Here is an 18,886-nt window from a genome sequence, read left to right as displayed (position 1 = left end):
TTGCAAATCAGCACAAAGAGAGGTCATGACGAAGCAGAAAATTGGTTTACTGGTGAAATTCATAAGAAATCAATAAACTTTTTTTTGCAGTAGTTTACCAGCCAAGTTTAAACAAGATTTTAGAATTATTCATTCACTTTATCAGGGAGCAAGGTATTTAGGATTGTAAATTAGTCCTTGATTCAGTCTGTTGAGAGGTCAGCCAAACCAGGAAATAATAAATATGTTAAATACTCTCTTCACATGTTAGCTAATATTTGTTTAACTTAGACTAAACATTAAAGCACTCAGCTTATTTAGTTCTCACATTGTCGGTCCCTTTAACCTCCCTTACATGTGAGACCATTCAGGTGCTTTGCCCAGTTTGACCTGAGGATCAGTCAGAAGGAAAAGATCAGTAGAAAGAAAGGTGCTACTTAATGTCATTCAATAATAAGTATGAATAATGTATTTGTTTATATCTTGATACATAGGTTATTCAATCAGCCAAGCCGGCATGGCTCAGTAGTTGAGCATCAACCTGTGAACCAAGTCACTGTTTGATTCCCAGTCAAGGCACATGCCCAGGTTGTGGGCTCCATCCCCAGTGTGAGGCATACAGGAGGCAGCCAATCAATGATTCTCTCTCATCAGATGTTTCTGTCTCCCTCTCCCTTCCTCTCTGTTTGATATTTTGTTATCTTTTGTTATCTTGGAACTAAACAAATGTGTGTGGGTGTGTGTGGACACACTGCACTGCACTCCCTATGTCTCTGAAATCAATAACAAATTCTGTTGTTTTATGTTGATTGCCAGATTTCTTATTTATCCACAAACATAAATTATTCATATTTACAAAAATACATGGCATCTGACTATATGGAGGGAAGCTCTAGTTTAGCTGTTGGGGGATTTATGGACATGCTGTAGGGAACTAAGGTGGAGCTAATCATGAAAATATTAATGAAATGAGCACATGCTTTATAAGTCTTGAGCCACAATGTCATTTGACTGACAGTTTAATTATATCTAGCTGAAATTAGAGTTTAGTCTAGAATGATTGAGGATGTCTTTTACTTTACATTGTCTTGTAACTGAGTTTTTAATCCACTCAGCCATTCTTCATATGTTAAGGTGAAATATTTCTTGCTTTAGCCAAACAATTGTTTGCTAGAAGCAGAATCCATGCACACTGGCCAGTTGTGCAGTTTAGGGCCCATACAGTCAACTGTGGTGCTTTTGGGTGGAGTAATAAGATGTCTTCTCAGCTGTGTAGTTGGCTAGAAATCAGAGTGGTTGACTGACAAAAAAAGTTTCACAATAAATTGCAGTAGCAGCCAATGCAATGCTAGAGACCCCCTTTGAGCCATTTTCCTTTAGGGGTTTCAAATATCTCTATCTCCACAGATGCTTGTGCCTTTAACTATGCATTTAGCACATCTAATCTGTACATCCATCCAGCTGATATAATAACAGTCAAAATTTAATAGGATGTGCATTTAGGATTGTGTTCAAAAGAAACGATGGCCTAAAACAGGAATGGCAAGTTCAATGTGCCATGCACTTTTCACAAATGACCCACGACGGCCTTATACTTTCATCAAGAATGTCTGGTTAATTAATCTTCTTATAATTCGCTCATTACTATGAGCAAGCAAAGCCATCACAAGGATACCATGCTCATTCTCTTCAGTAGTGTCACATTTATCTAGGTGTTAATAATCTGGACATTGCCTTCATTCACATTCACGTCTACTTGACCACAACCTATCATCTGTCTACCTCTCCCTCCACCGAGTGAAAGCCTCCGGTCTAGGTTACCAACTTCAATCTACAATATCTTTAAAAGGGATTACAGAAAAGGGCATTGAAAAATAGTCCAAAAATCATTAAATAAAGAGAAATTATGTGTGTGGAAAATATTTGATTGAATATTCATAACCTGTACCCGTTTCCAAGCAATTAATAAAACAATAATTGACAGTTTTTTGGAAGAGCCTGAAGCACACGCCATTTACTATGCAATCTGCTCTCCTTATCACCAAAGGGCATTAGCATTGTTGAGAAGCCCACTAGGGCTGCTCTCTACAGGCTGGGTCTGATGGTGAGAGATGCTTTAACTGAACAGGGAGTCAGAGCAGCAGTGAGATGATAGTATCCCCAATCAGCAGTGAGTTCATTATTGCAATGAGCAGCAAGGACCAGAATAGCAACTAGGAAAGATCAATCTGCAGGGGTTGTCATGCTCTCTCCATCATGTTTCACTAGGCAAGTTTCCATCAAGAAGGATGCCTTTTCTCCAAGGGATCTATAGCCATTTACTCAGGCAACTATTCAACATTTCTACTCAACATTGCTTTTAATGTACATAGAGTCGGGCTCACTAGTGTCAGATCAAAGTGCTCTCATCTAAAAGTGAGGGTGCATGGAGTCAGGCAATAGGCAGAATCCTGGTTTAGGCATGGGTCCACTGCGTGTATAGACCCACCCACTAGTAATTTCCCAGGTTATTTTGGTCAAAGTGGTGTTCTAAATTAAATGCTGAAAAAACTACTGAAATAGCATTCATTTTAAAATTTGGACCATGTATACATAATAAATGTCAAAAGTCTGTCTGTCTGTCTCACACTTCTTCATTGATATAAAAGGAAAATGTATATGCTTTGGAGAAGTTCATTTTATTCTTAAAAAAATTAAACTGGGTGGTTACACATAATTGTTAAGAAATGGCACATTAATAATTCCCTTGGCTCCTATCATGCACCATCACATACATATTCCACTTGCCTACTTTGTGGCACTTTAGAGATCTGTTCTCTAATATCTTTGCACATAAAAGAATCTATAAGCTTTTCTTTTCTCACCAAGGCCCACAATAATAAAAAATCATGTGACTTTTCAGCTAAGATGATGTTATTTTCAATTTGATAATGTTATTTTCAATTAGTTTTACTTTCAATCATGGATTCCACCCCCCCCCCCCCCCCGCCCCTGCAACCTCCGCAACAATATATAGCTTTTCTTCAGTAGTTTTCCTTATCCTTCCTCTAATCCTGGATTGTGTGTTTCAGTGCAGACTCAGTTCTTGGCTGGAATGACTAGTGTGGACATTTCATTAGTTCTGGAAAGAAAAGTAATGTACAAAAGCAATAAAGAGTATTACTTAGCACTAATTGTTGGTTGACTCCATAGGATTTTTTCCTAGGTAGATGATCATATGATAAAAAGTGAGTTGTATCCTTTCTCTTTAAAAGAACATAAAAGTGGGCATAAGAATTACTGACAATTTTTTAACAGACTAATATCTTAAATGCATTGATTTTTCTAATTTAATTTTATATCAAAAAGGTTACAGTTTTGTGATAAAATAATAGATTATGAAAAGGTAGGTTTTAAATTTAGTATTAAATTCATTTAGCCAATCATATATTTATATGGCTTTTGAAAATTTGGTAGAACTCACATAACAAACCTCCTCAGGCTGTAGCCTTTTCTGAGAGGAAAACTTCAATGAACATTTCAGTTTCTTTATTGCTTATTGATCTGTTCAGATGCTTTTTTTTCTCGTTCTCAGAAAATTGGGTAAATTACTTTTCTCTCTGTTGCCATATACTGGCTGAGATGAAAATTTAGCTCAGCTCTCATTGATTCCATAGCTTATGCTCTTAACTCTGTGATGACTACCACACAGCCTTATCTTACAGTTACTGAGAACATCTTCTAGAGCAGTGGTTCTCAACCTTGGCTGCACATTAGAATCACCTGGGAATCTTTTTAAAATCTTGATTTCTGGGCCTCATCCTCTGGAAATTCTGTTTCTTTGTTATGTGCCAGGGTCCAACCCCAGCAGGTCCAGGGGTCCCCAAAGGCGTGGATGGAGTCGGCGAAGAAGGAATAACACGGAGACAGCGTTCAGTTGATCAGCAGCCTAGCCAGGATCTCTAGCCAAGTTCTGGTCTCGATCTCCAGAGAGGTTCTGCTTGGACACAGGATCTCCAGCCAGGTTCTAAGTTCTCTTGCTAGGTTCTCCAGCCAGGTTCTGTCCAGGTTCTCCAGCCAGGTTCAGTCACCAGGTTCTAGTCAGGTTCTCTTGCCAATTTCTGTAGTCAGGTTCAGTCCAGGATCTTTTGCCATGTTCTCTCCAGCGAAGTTCTTCTGTCTCTAGGTTCTGTGTAGGTTCTGTCTTCTGAGTTCTGTCTCTTGCTGTCTTGTTGCATCTGTATTTATACCAGTTGATTCCAATCCTATCAATCTCTATTCCAAAGGTTAGGGCGTTTCTTATCTCCATTCCAGGGAGTAAAGATTATGTAGCTTAAGCATGATTGTTCGTAGTTAAAGTGATTAATTACCCGCCTGGCACTTAGTTGAGGGGTGAGAGGTGACCTTGGTTAAAACACATAGTGCCAAGAAGGTGAGCAAACATATTAAGAACAGTATGCCATATATGCCGGGTCCCTTGAAACAGCAAGCATGGACCGGCTCCTGGCAGTTATGGGGTGGGGCCACAACATTAGTAAAAATTATGTATACAGAAGATGGCTCATGTTAGCCTGGACTACAGATTGAAGGCAGGCATGAAGAAAGGGAAAAAAATAAATGAGAAAGTTATTACAGTAACTCAGGCATAAGTTGGAGTACTGTATGTATCTACACTAATAAAAGAGAAACATGCAAATTGGCATCACTCCGCTATGCCCGCCAGCCAATCAGGATGAGTATGCAAATTAACCCAACAAAGATGGCGGGTCAATTTGCATACGCAGGTGCGGAGCAGAAACTGAAGGCTCCGGCCCCAGTGAAGACTGAAGACAACTGAAGAGGCTTGGAGAAGCCAAGCCTCACTGCAGCCTGAGTGGTCCGGCCGTGGCAGAGAAGCCAAGCTTCCAGGCTAGGCTTCTCCAAAAGCCTGGGTCCCGGGTGCCAGAGGAAAACCGGGGCCAGCAGCCAGGGGAAGGAAGGCCTATTGCGTGAATCTTCGTGCAACAGGCCTCTAGTTATTATATATTGATGATTGATGATAAAAAATTAAAGAAAATTATAGAGAATTGTTATTTATCCTGGTGGTGTGAATACCCATTCTTTTCCCTCCTTGAGTAGAGGGAGTGTTAGCTCACCCCAAAGGAAATTGGAGGGAAGAGCCAGTCCTTCTTTTCTTTGGGAGGAGTCATTGAGGGGTTGGAGGAGGGCTAAGCTGTCTCTAGAGAGTATTCTGCTCTTTCCCACCCCCAAGCCACTAGTGTAGGGGATAGAAACTAACAGCTCTGCTCTGGGGCAAGGAGTTCAGACAGATTTAGCTACGTCATGACTGATTCTGGGTCTCAGTATTAGGACAAAAGAATAGGCATCTGTTAATATAAATTTTATTAATGGTAAAGATGTTTTGGGAAATGTGGCTTATACCTAATCCTAAATGTGAATGAGTTCAGAACTCAAGAAAGGAATTTTATTCTTGGCTTCCTCAAACCCCATTTTAAAGTATGCATTAAAACATATATAAAATTTAAAATAAACAGCTGGTTGATTTGTTTGAAATGGAAATAAGAATCTGTGAAATATTCACATGGAAGTGAAAATTAAAAGCCTGGAAAAGAATAAAGAAACTGAATTTGAAGATCCAGCTTTGAGAAACAGATTGTATATTTGAGAAATTGAGTGTATATTTGAGAGGTAAATCAGGTAAACTGATGTCCTTTGTTTCCAAATGTTTCTTCATTTCTTGAGGACTAACCAGTTCTAAAACAGTCCACAAGTATACTTAATACATACCCTTTTTCTTAAAGTTAATTGCAACCTAAAAACAAGAAGCAGAACATTGATGAATGGCTCTATGGCATGTGTATATTATATATTGCAGGTCAGTGAAAAAACTGTCAGAAATTGTGAAAAAAATTGGTTTCTATGCTAGGTTAGAAATTCCAATAATAACTCATGGGACCAGCAACTGGGCCATAACTGCTTTCCCAGATCCATCCTTACTCTGTATTTAGACCAGGGGTGGGCAAACTTTTTGACTCGAGGGCCACAATGGGTTCTTCAACTGGACCGGAGGGCCGGAACAAAAGCATGGATGGAGTGTTTGTGTGAACTAATATAAATTCAAAGTAAACATCATTACATAAAAGGGTAGGGTCTTTTTTTTTCAATAGTTTTATTCATTTCAAACAGGCCGTAGTTTGCCCACGGCTGATTTAGACTATGACTTCTCTATTCAGTCAGTGGTAGAACCAGTCTCATTGTTGACCAGAGTTGACTGAGTCTGAGAGGGTATTATATGTATAAACTGTTGCTCATTCAACATGGCTGGACAGAGAGATGAAGATTCAGTAGGAATTAGGAATAATACATTCAGTACCACAATCACCAACACTTATTATGTGTATGGATAATATTAATATCATCCATGTATGATTAAAAACACCTACTCTCCTCAAAGAGACATTCAGCCAATTCATCCTATACTAACAACTAGAAGCCTGGTGCATGAAATTAGTGCATGGAGAGGGAGGGTCCCTCAGCCCGGCCTGCACCCTCTCCAATCCAGGACCCCTCGGAGGATGTCCAACTGACTCTCACAATCCAGAACTGCTGGCTCCTAACCACTTGCCTGCCTGATCGCCGCTAACCACCTCTGCCTTGCCCCACACCCAGGATTCCCTTCTCCGGCCAGTCGCAGGGACCTGGGCTTCCCTCTCTCTGGCCAGCCACAGGTACCCAGGACCCAGGCTGGCCACAGCTGCATGGACTGTGGGAGGGCAGCTTCACCTGGGCTGCAGGCACCCGGGACCACAGGGCAGGAGGCTTGTCCCTTTCCTGGATCGCAGCCTGGATGGTCCCCATTCCTCTCTCCACAGTGTTGAGTGTCTGAGCAGTTAAGGCGTGAGGGTGTGATGATGTGAGAGCATGACAACCATTTGCATATTAGCATAAACCATGAAAATGTATCCTATATAATAAAGAGCTATGTGGAATGATTGGGGAAAGTAAGCATAACACGACACTTATAAAACCCTCCACATTCTACCTCAGTCTAGTCCCCTCCCCCCCAATTATGAAGTAGAAATATTATTTACTATTAAAAATTAGTCATTTATTAAATGGTAGATATATTACATTGTTGGATGAATAAATGCAAAATTGTGCTTTCATATATAACAAGCAGCCCACATTTCCCAAGTTTTATTTCAAATTAATTGAAACCATTATTTTTCCTAGTAAAAGTGTCATTTTATTTAGTGATAAACCTCCAGACCCACAGAAACTAGGATAGAATTCAAGAAAAAATTGAGTTTAGCCATATAAAATATGATTTTTACCCTAATCCTCTCTCCTCTTCCTTACAGAAGCAGGCTGCATCAATATGAGACCCTTTTATTCTGTCTTCTGTAAAATTTAAATTTTCTGAATCTTTCTGTAAGAGAAAATATTTTCTCTTCTGAATCTTTCAGCTATTTATCTTTCCAGCCATTTATCTTTCCATACTACATTTTGAACATTAAGAAAATCACAGCTTTTGGTTGAGGCAGCAAGTCTTATAGATGAGGTCACCATTGAGCAAACATTTACTTATCTTTACCACGTATTTACAATAATAATTCACATTTTATTATCTCCTCATGTGTCTTATATGCTCATTTTACTAGTATTATCTCCTTATGTCCCTTAGCTTCCATACACTTGATCAGAGACCCAACAAATTTTGGAACTTGTTGAGCTTATGTAATTTTGATTTAGAGAAAACCCATTACAGAGTCAGGATATTGGGTAAAACTCTAGAAAGTCCTGACTTCCTATCAGAGAAATGATCCACATCTACCAGGGTCTAGTAACAGATTCACACTACACAGATCATGAGATGAGAGAGGAGGGCTATACCCCAACACTTAACAAACACCAAAATTTTGTGGTCACAATATCCTGTAATTTTATGGATTTTGAAGGAAATATGTGGACCTGGAAAAGACTTGGTTTTATGACTCTCAAGATTGGTTCCAAAGTTCCTTGTTTTAGGGCACTTATTCAAATTAGTTTGGTGAGTTGGTATGGAGAGGAAGGGAGAGGGAGAGAGAGATAGAATTGAGCATTTTACTAAATCCTCTGGCTACCTTCTGCATGCCCCACACTGATCAATGATTCCCTCTCATCACTGTTGTTTCCGAGTGTACTGTCTCCAAAAAGTAAAAGCCCAATAAAGGATCAACCTCTTTCTGTTATGATTAGTGGCTAATGATATAGCTTTTTTTTTTTTTAATTAGGAGGATGTGGAATGTCCCCTTGGGCTCTGCATTATAATGATTGCCTCAGAGCCTTAGATACTGACCCATTCATGGCCCACATAGAGTATCAACATATCATCGATGTAATTGAAATTTAAAATTTAAATATTCCATCAGTAGTATACAGTATTCTAGGATTAGTCCAACTAACAGACAACATAGTTTGGGATTTTAAGCAGTAAAAGTATACTGAAGGCCTTTCCATATGATAGAAGCTGACACTGATTATTTCTGGGACGGTACTGTAGAAAGAGAACATTATTACTATTGCAAATAACCGATACTACTGGCAATCGGCATGCTGTTTGGAATAGTGCTAGTGTCAGATAAGTGGGAACAATGATGACTAATTCCTCTGTGTTTTATAGTACCAGTAACTTTCACCAGGCAGACAGGGCTGCTAAAGCAAAAGATAGCATTACATATCATCCCCACATATATTAAATCTTGTACAAAAAGACTAAATTATTTTTTCTCAGCACAGGAATGGAGAGCATTCGGCGTTCAAGCTTTTCTTGGCCATACAGATGGTTGACAGTTGCAACCTACTGTTGGATTCTGTAAGTGTTATCTAATCAAGAACACACATTCACACACTCTGGATATCCTCGTTGGTTATGTAGGCAAATATAAAATACTAGGGGCCCAATGCACAAAATTCGTGCACTGGCGGGGGGGGGTTGTCCCTCAGCCCAGCCTGCCCCCTCTCACATACTGGGAGCCCTCAGGGGATGTCCTAGTGATGGCGTAGGCCTGCTTTCCTTGGGGATAGGGCCTAAGCCGCAGTCTGGCCTCCCTTTGTGGGAGGTGACTGGGCTGATCAGGGGAAGGCACCAGCCCCATCTCCCTGCTGCTGCAGCCACTGCCAGTCACCACAGCCAGGAAGGTTTTTTCATCAACATGGACTCCAGTCCCTTCACCATGAAAAAATGACAACTTTCTTTAGGCATTTTCAAGATGTGTCTTTCATAGAATAATAATTTCTTTATTATTTTTTTTATCCTCACCTGAGGATATGTTTCCATTGATTTTTAGAGAATGATGTTTCTCTCTGTCTTTCCCTTTCTCTTCCACAAAGTGAGAGGAACACTTTGATTGGTTGCCTCCTGCATGAGCCCTGACCTGGGCCCCGGCCAGGGAGGAGCCTACAACCTAGGTACATGCCCTTGGTCAGAATTGAACCCAGACCCTTCCATCGGCAGGCCAAGGCATTATCCACTGAGCCAAACCGGCTAGGGCAGGATATGACATTTCTTAGCCCTCCAGCAGCGGACCTTCGTTTTATTCGCCAGGAGTGTGGTGAAAAACCTTAGATCACTTTTTTGGATTCTTATTACCCAAGTTACTAAGAATATTACCAGTGGCATACAGGAAGCTTAACCAATGAGCGGTCAGAAAAGGTGTTTCCTCTGTAGTTCACACCAATCGCCGACTTGCCCCCCCATCAGGCCTGATGCCTCTGGCCCAGGCGTCAGGCCTGGGCAGGGGACCCCCCAGATCTCTCATCTAATATTTTATTAGATACCACTTTTAATCCTAGACTAGAAATAAATTTGAATCTTGGGGTTGGATTTTTTAAAAAATATTTACATTGTAAAATAAACTGCTGTATAAGTAACTACCCAAGCTTTAAATCATCCACATGTAACTGACTTCTTGAGTTTGAATATAGTGTTCCAATAGAAAATATAGAGAAGGAAAGGGGAAAAAGTAAAATTAATGAGCCATGGTTTAGCAAGACATCTGTATTTTTTTCTATGGGTTTTTCCATTGTCAGTTTGATTAATGGGATGTCTTTAAATGTATCTCCTTTTGGATATCTTATATCTCGACAAGTCTATTTCATGTTCTTGCCACCAACATTTCCAGTAGATTTCTTCAACATGTCAGAATGACAGATAAGTTTCTTGGGTCAGTCTTACAGAGAGCTCATTGTTGTTTCAAACCAGTGCAATTGCCCTGAAGGTCCTGTAAGCAAAGGGCCTTTGGCGTGCCATGTGATTTCCAAACCTATGCTGCAGAAAGATGTCATTTCTGGGCTTAAAATAAGGTTACAAGCCGCTAGTCAAGGTCGTCTACTGATGCTTATAAACATTCATCATCACCTCCTGAGCTGATGGGAAATCAAAATTTAAATATATCATATGGGCTTTTAATTTCTTCTTTAAGCTATCTAAAACATGCACTTTTAATAACTATCTCTACCAAGTTCTAAACCAGTCAATCAAAAGTTCACTGCCCCAATTTCCCACAGAATCTGTTACTGCCCCGAGTCAAGTGACAGTGCCCAGAACTCCATACCAAATAATTTCCTATATTCCTCCCAAATATTTGACAATTTTCCCTGAAAGGATTAGAATGAAACTCAAAGTCTCTAATCTTGCACACTGAAGTAATACTTATAAATGTAATGAATTAAACTTAAATAGAATTCTGTAACTTCAAGTTACAATATATAATAAAATAATTATAAATAAAAATATTTATATTCAATTTTGAAAGATTAATCTTCAGTTTAAGCAGTTCAGGTTTTTTTAAATTTATAAATGTAGTTTAAAATATTAGAACATGTTTAAATAAAATTTTAAATAGGACTAGACATAATTCAATGTTCAAGTGAAAGTAATTACCAAAATCTGCCAGTTTCATAAAATGTAATATTTCTATGCTGAACTTAGGAGTATAAAAAAGAATTCAGGCCGAAACCGGTTTGGCTCAGTGGATAGAGCGTCGGCCTGCAGACTGAAAGGTCCCAGGTTCGATTCCGGTCAAGGGCATGTGCCTGGGTTGCGGGCACACCCCCAGTAGGAGATGTGCAGGAGGCAGCTGATCGATGTTTCTCTCTCATCGATGTTTCTAACTCTCTATCTCTCTCCCTTCCTCTCTATAAAAAATCAATAAAATATATATTTAATAAAAAATAAAAAGAATTCAGGCCCTAACCGTTTGGCTCAGTGGATACAGCATCAGCCTGTGGACTGAAAGGTCCCAGGTTCGATTCCAGTCAAGGGCATGTACCTTGGTTGTGGGCACATCCCCAGTAGGAGGTGTGCAGGAGGCAGCTGATCAATGTTTTTCTCTCATCAATATTTCTAACTCTCTATCCCACTCTCTTCCTCTCTGTAAAAATCAATAAAAATATATTTTAAAAATAAATAAAATAAAAAAGAATTCATTTTTGAACTACAGATTTATTTACTTATTAAATGATAAACCTATAAGTAGTCTTCTGCACACAGACTCCACCAAAAACTTTAATTATGCAATAATTGCACTTTTCTTTTAATGCGTTTCATTTGTTATTGCATTCTTTCCAGACATCAATAATATATACCTTTATTAGCATCTCATACTAATTATTCCCTTCATCATTAGAAGGCAAAATCACTCTCTGCTGGATTAATTTTTCAAATGTGTCATTTTTACTTTTTTCTATATATCTCAAATACAGTATGAACATTTTGAAATTCTTCCCCCTAGACATTTCTTATCTAGTTCCTAAAATTCTAAATTGCTTAATAAAGAGACTACTGAAAGCAAATACAGGATAAGGAAATGCCTTCTGGATATGTACATGAGGAATTTCTGCCTCAGTTTCTGAGCAAATGCATGTGACCAATTCATGCTTTAGCCAGGTGCATTAAATTTAAAGAGTTCAACAAGAATTTATGTATAATTAGCTTTAATTCTGAGTTACTGGAATAATTGATCTTTTATGCCATTAATGTGGCCCATTTGACATTACTTCAGTATAATTTAATGCCAAAAACCACTAACAAATTCCAGGAAGTAATGTTGCAAATATCAACACATTGATTTAAAGTTTATATGGAAAGACAAGACCCAGAAAATTCAACACAATGTTCAAAGAGAAAAGTTGGAGGGCTGACACTACCAGACATCATCATTTATTATAAAGCTATAATTAATCATAGGTCAATGGAATAGAATAGAGAGCCTGCCGGAAGCCGGTCCACCCTTGCTGCTTGACACAGTCGCTGCAGGGAAGAAACATCTGCACAGCTTATGTTTCAAGGGACCTGGCGTATATGGCATATGTTTGCTCCCTCTCTTAGCGCTATGTGTTTTAAACAGGACCACCTCCCGAGAAAGGTTGTTTCCCCAGGTTAGGGATTAACAGGACTAAGGAAGAGAATAAATCAGTGAACCCCCCTAGTGTTACAGAAATACCATGTACTACTTATGAAGAACTTGGACTAAGACTGTTGGCAATAAATTTGGGACTTGTTGGGCCCACATCCCCAGGGGTCTGCCCACCAGGGAAAGCACCAAAGCCTATACCCCTGGAGATCCACTGATACAGGGAAGTCCCAGGGAAGGCAAGCAGCGAGGCTGGGAGGACATAACCTTTAGGGGGTAGGATAATCTCGTTCAGTCACTTCCTTGTAGCTTATCAGTAGAGCAGTGACCTTGGAATAGCCCTTGTAATGGAACACAGAGATTAACCTAGACAACATTAAAATCAAAAGAACTAGATAGAGACAGGATTTTTGGCTAAGGTCAGATAAGAAACAAGTAACTGTAGAACGTTACCCAGAACATACCATGATGTGATTATAGAGGCATGCTTATAGGATCAAATGGTATAAATATAGATGTAATAGGAGAATAGAAGAAGAACCTCGCTATGCTGATCAACTGAACGCTGTCTCCGTGTCCTTCATTCTTTGCCGACTCCGTCCACACTTTTGGGAACCCCTGGACCTGCTGGGGCTGGACCCCCACAGGAGCCCAGACACAGGCCCCCATAAATAAAGTCAACTGGTCTTTGCTCCATTTTATTGCCTTTGCTCTTTTGTCCAAGATAATTTCTTCAACAAATAATAACTCTAAAACTCCTAGAAGATAACAAAAAAAACACCTAGACAATCTTGGGCATAGCAATGACTTTTTAGATACACTACTAATAGCATGGTGCACAAAAGAAAAAATTGATAAACTGGATTTAATTAATACTAAAAATTTATGCTCTTCAAAAGACAATGTTAAAACATGAGAAGACAAGCCATAGGCTGGAAGAAAATATTTGCAAAAGGCAATGACTAATCAATGAGTCAAAGACCTTAACAGATACTTCAACAAAGAAGACATACAGATGGCAAAAATATGAAAAGATTCTTCACATCATATTTCATCAGGAAAAATGCAAATTAAAACCATAATGAGATACCACTAAACACCTCTTAGAATGGTCAAAATCAGGAACACCGATAACACCAAATGATGGTGAGGACACAGAGCTACCGGAACGTTTGCATTCCCACAACTAACAAGTAAAACAGTATAGCTACTTTGGAAGACAGTTTGGCGGTTTCTTACAAAACTAAGCACACTTTCACCATGTAATCCAGCAATTATGCTCCTTGATATTTACCCAAAGGGAAGGAAAACTTAAACCCACACAAAAAATTGCACATGGATGTGTAAAGCAGCTATATTCATAATTGTCAAAACTCAGAAACAACCAAGATGCCCTTGAGTGGGTGACTGGATAAATAAACTATTGTACATCCAAGCAATGGAATATATTCAGTACTAAAGGGAGATGAGCTATGAAGCCATGAAAAGGATAAAAAGGAAAATTAAATGCATATTACTGAGTTAAAGAAGTCAGTCTATATACCATATGGTTCCAAATATATGACATTCTGAAAAAAAATACACAAAACACTATGGAAATAGTAAAAGGATCAATGGTTTCTAGGGTTTGAAGGTATGGGGAGGAATAAATAGGAATATCACAGAGAATTTTTAGGTTAATTTTATAAACCTTGTCTGGGACAAAAACTTTCATCTCCCTCTACCTCCCCCCGCCCAAATTGGGTTGTTATAAAAAGTTATGCCTAATTACATATGATGTGGATGTGTATTACTTGAACTAAGGTCTCCAGAATATCTTAACTTCTCACTATAGCATGTGAAATTAAGGAGAAAATTATTTTGTAACATCTTTTTTAGGGAGTATATTACTAATCCAACAAATGACAATGATTGATAATTTTTAAACAGAATCTGGCAATCTATGAAAAAAACAAAAAGAATATATTATGTTATGTCCCAATTAAAAACTAATTAAATATTAGATGTACTGCTTGTTTAATATTTAATTGCTACTATGCATTTTCTGGTGATTCTTCTAATAAAAATGTAAGTTTATGTGCAGGAAATATTATCAAGCAAGATGAACAGGTCCTTTGGTAGACAGTTACCACATATGAGAAGGCAGGCTCAGAATTTTAGGATATCTTGCTATTCTTTTCTATGAAAAAAGATTCTCCATTATTGATGGTATATTCCATTATGGTATCTCATCCAGATTTCACAGTAAAGTGGTTTCTCTGCATTATTATTTCATCAAAGCAATCAAAGAAGAGTGAACTAAAATATTTATTTTTGTTTTAAAGTTCAGCATGCCACTCCAGTAAAAATATACACAAAATTGAACGTGATTGTGACTATGAAATGTGTTTCTCACCACTACAAGAGGCATGAAGTGTTGAAAGTTGTGTGTTGAATATTTATTATTTTGAAATTTTGTATCAATTTACAATAAAAAGGTATACTACAGATAATATATTTGAAGAGGAGCAATATTTTTTATTCTATGATTTTTGGGTGAATATTTATGTAGAATATTTTGAATATAGGACACACTTATCTATTCACCTTAGATGGTTCTTACTAAATGTTTAATTCATGCTAGCTTTATCTCATATTCATTGAACTCTCAAGCAGTGATTACTGGTGTTCCAAATATACTGAAGGGTAGCAAAGAAATTTAGTATAATCCAAATATACTATGCAATAAATCAGAATCCCTTCTTGTATTGATTTGGAAGAATAAAAATTAATCATCAAGATGATCATTAGTGAACTATAGTGACTATTTTGGTCACAGAGGAATATATGTTTATCACCACTACTTCAATCATCTTAAATAACTGACTAAATAACAATGCTTTTATTCAATTTAAGTAGAGAGAACACATTATATTTATTATTCTTAGGAACAAAAAATATCATCATAATAAACTTGATATTAAGAGATCACCAATATTTATTGTGAATAACATATTATTTTATTTATATTCATAATAATTTTAATATTTTATTCTAAAAGGTGTTTAGGATGCTCCTAACATATCAGATAAGCTGGACTGAGGTTAATTACCTCTTTTACAAATACTTGAATTATTTCTGATCATCTTTGCTTCTATTTTTAACACTTTACAGTTCACTTAAGCTATTATAGTCATCATTATATATAATACAACTAGCCTGTTATGTATGGATAGTGTACTTCTAAGATGGTCTATAGCTGGAAAGCACAAAAACCAGGGCTATATCAAGAATTTTTACTCTCAGTCTACTGTACTTCCCTTTATAGCAAATTGCCATGAAAGGGCTGCCACCATTGAAACCATGTGATATATTAAAGGATATTGTTAAATAGTGGGTTTGCATTGAGAACATTAAAAGTAAATTCAGAGGCAGCTCTAAGTTCAAGGTGGTCCTGGATTCAGTCTTCATTACCTCCCCTCCAGAGGAATCATAAAAACAATTGTAAAATATGTCTAATGTCTCCAATAAAAAAAGTAACTTACCTCCCAATTTTTAACTGGGAAATACTAATCTCTGAGGGGGATACTCCTGAGGCAGCATTTCTGAAGTGGCATTTGCTTGAGAATTTCCCACAATTTAATGGGGGGGAAATGTTGACCTAAAACACAGCAGGGGAGTTCTTGTTCATAGGCCTGCGTGGGGGCTACTCTGCTGTCCCCAAGGACTGGACATGTCCTTTTTCTCTCCTGAATGCGCCTCTTGAAATCCAGGACCTCCTATTCATCACTGCTCTTCTCCCACTTAGATACTGAATAGCATATGGAAAAGACTCAAAATGTTCCTAAGTTAACTGAATTTAAAAACATAAACATTTGTTTATTTTTAGCTCATTTCAATCAATTTTTAAAATTTAATTCCTATTTGCTGACTAAAATAGCATTTACTTTTCATACTTATTAATGTTTTGAAATTGAGATACATAGAACAATTAACTCAGTAACTAAGAGAAAAAATAGAAATACCTCTGTATATAAAAATGTGGCAGTTTACACCTTAATTTTCTGTTATTTGTTTTTAATTTAATAATTATTTAGCCTTTGTGAATATTACCCCAAGTCACTGAAATATATATTTTTGATCTAGCCAGGGCACAAGGGTTCAAGAATTGGGTGACTCAAAGTATTTAAGTACCTGTACCAGGCTCCTATAACTGCCATCAGTCATGGCAAGAATACTGGGCAGCACCTGAGGACTCATGAAATAAAAGAAACCAACAGATTTGGGTCCATTGATTTGGTTCCATTTGATTCAGTAAGAAAATGTTTGTGCGTGAGTGTGTGTGTATTTTATATGTATATATCTTAATAAAGTTAATACATATAAGAAAATTATAGTGACTTTCAAAAGAAATAATAAAAATTACTTTCATTCTGAAAATATAGGCACTGCCTCTCCATAATCCCATTGTTGAATCCATTTGTACTGGCCATGTTGCTTATGTGACCTGGAATTCCCTCCCTTCTAATTTCAGCTTATTCAAATTCTACTCATTCACCAAGTCCCAACCCATATATTTTCCTTGAAAACTAGAGTCCACAGTCAACCTATATTTTCTTCTGGATATTACCACAACAAACGTTGAACTTTCTAACGTTTTGTTTACATTATAGTTTTTCTTTTATACATCAGTTCCACTTCGTGCCTGCAAGCAACTGAACCAAATCTAAATGTCAGCAGAAAATAGAATTTACAGTATCAATGAAGCCTGTAGAATCAGGCTTGGGATATGAGCAGGATCCAAGGGACTCTAGGTGACAGGAAAATAAAAATCATCTAGATTGATTCTAGAAACAGTCTGAAGAAGATGCACTCTGTCTCCAACGCATCACTATCTCAATCTCAACGCCATAAGTAATGGCTTACCCTCCTTATATACTTGCTCTAAATCCTATAGATTCAAAATCACTGCTAGTTATGTCTTCTCTCCCCCGCAATTGGGTGAAGGAATATCTAGCTTTCTTGGCTTCCATATGGTGACAGTGGAGCCTATAACTTATTCCATGAAGGTTCCTCCTAAATGGAGAAAATGCTTAAATTTGAGTAAGCTAAAATGCCTAAAACTATCATATTTTACAATGTTAAATATAAGCTCATTGAGGTTATAAATTCATTCTCATCTCATTTTTGCATTCCTCACTCTGCTTAAAACAAATAACTATATCACTACAATTTCCTTGATACACACTTCAGCACTGCTACAGGATAGATTTAATCATTGAATTATATCAACAAGCATTTGTAGTGTGTCTATAACTATGCCATATACTTCTTTAGGATTCCCTAAAACACATGTAGCAGAGTCCATGAACCAATGACACTCATAATCCTGATACAGAGGTGAAATTTTTCTCATGGAAAACAACTTGAAGAAAAGCCCAAGGCAGCATAAGCAAGTACACGATATATAGAGGCTCCTAAATGGGCGTTAAAAAAATATCAAGTAATCAAAAATTAATGTAGGATGTGTTTACTTCAAGATCATGAGGATAACTTGATTTGTATAGCCTGAACTCAAGGGTGGATAATATACACAAAATAAAAATCTGATGAGTAATAATATTGTGATGCAGTTTGACTATACAACACTAATAAAAATTACTCCACTGCACTGTTAAAATTGGTTTTATAATAGCAATTGTCATTGTTCCAATGGAATGTACTCTTTTGTTTTAATTTTCAGGCAGTAGACCTGATTTCATTTCCATGAAAAATCCAATCAGTTTATCATTTTGAAATTGATAGACTTACTTCATTAATTTAGATGTCTGTGAGCATTTCTCACTGAAAGATTTTGCTTCATGCAATGCATGATCATTGCATTCTTTCTGATAAGTACACTTGTAGGAAAGAGACAAAAAATCACACACACACAAACTTTCACTGAATGATTTATTTTGTCTTTCCATCATTTCATTTTGAAAAAGAAAAAACTTTGTAAAGATTCAAATAAAGATTTAAAGGCATTTTTATTATTTTTCTAGAAGCACTCATACAATGATCATGTTATGTTGAAGTCTTTTTGAGAAAGGTGATGTTCTGATACCGTAGTACAGAACATAAAAGTAAGAAAGAGGCACTTTCTCATTTCAGTTACGTTCCTGATATTGCTATCATTACTTCCATAGAAGACTCAGTTTGTTTAGGACCAAACTGAAAATAATATCCAATTGGAATGTATTCTAACCAACAGCTTATGAAATGTGTACCTTAAATATTAAGAACAATTAAAATATGACATAATTGTGAAATATTGCTTTTAGAAATTGTTAAGGTTCTTTACATTTTCCATTCTGGCAAATTTGTTATTGTATTTAACAGTATTTAGTTGTATTTAATTTAAAGCCAGTAATTAGGTGTTGTTTTCTTCTGTAGCTCTACAACCAGTAATTAAGATAAACATGAGTTCAGAGATGATTAATCAATATTCTCTAAAAACAATACATTAATTATAAATGTCTACTTGAATCCAGCAAATTAAAACATTTTACTAC

The 18,886-nt window shown here is 37.1% G+C and overlaps 1 protein-coding gene across 1 annotated transcript in view; it reads right to left on the bottom strand.

The window, feature by feature from the left end:
• SLC7A11 (solute carrier family 7 member 11) overlaps nucleotides 1–18,886 on the bottom strand; it is a 241,368-nt gene that overhangs the window by 26,297 nt on the left and 196,185 nt on the right. The gene's annotated exons all lie outside the window — the stretch shown is intronic.

This window comes from Myotis nattereri (assembly GCF_964212035.1).
Source record: "Myotis nattereri genome assembly, chromosome: 5".
Classification (NCBI taxonomy): Eukaryota; Metazoa; Chordata; class Mammalia; order Chiroptera; family Vespertilionidae; genus Myotis; species Myotis nattereri.
This window is presented reverse-complemented; position numbering and strand designations above follow the sequence as displayed.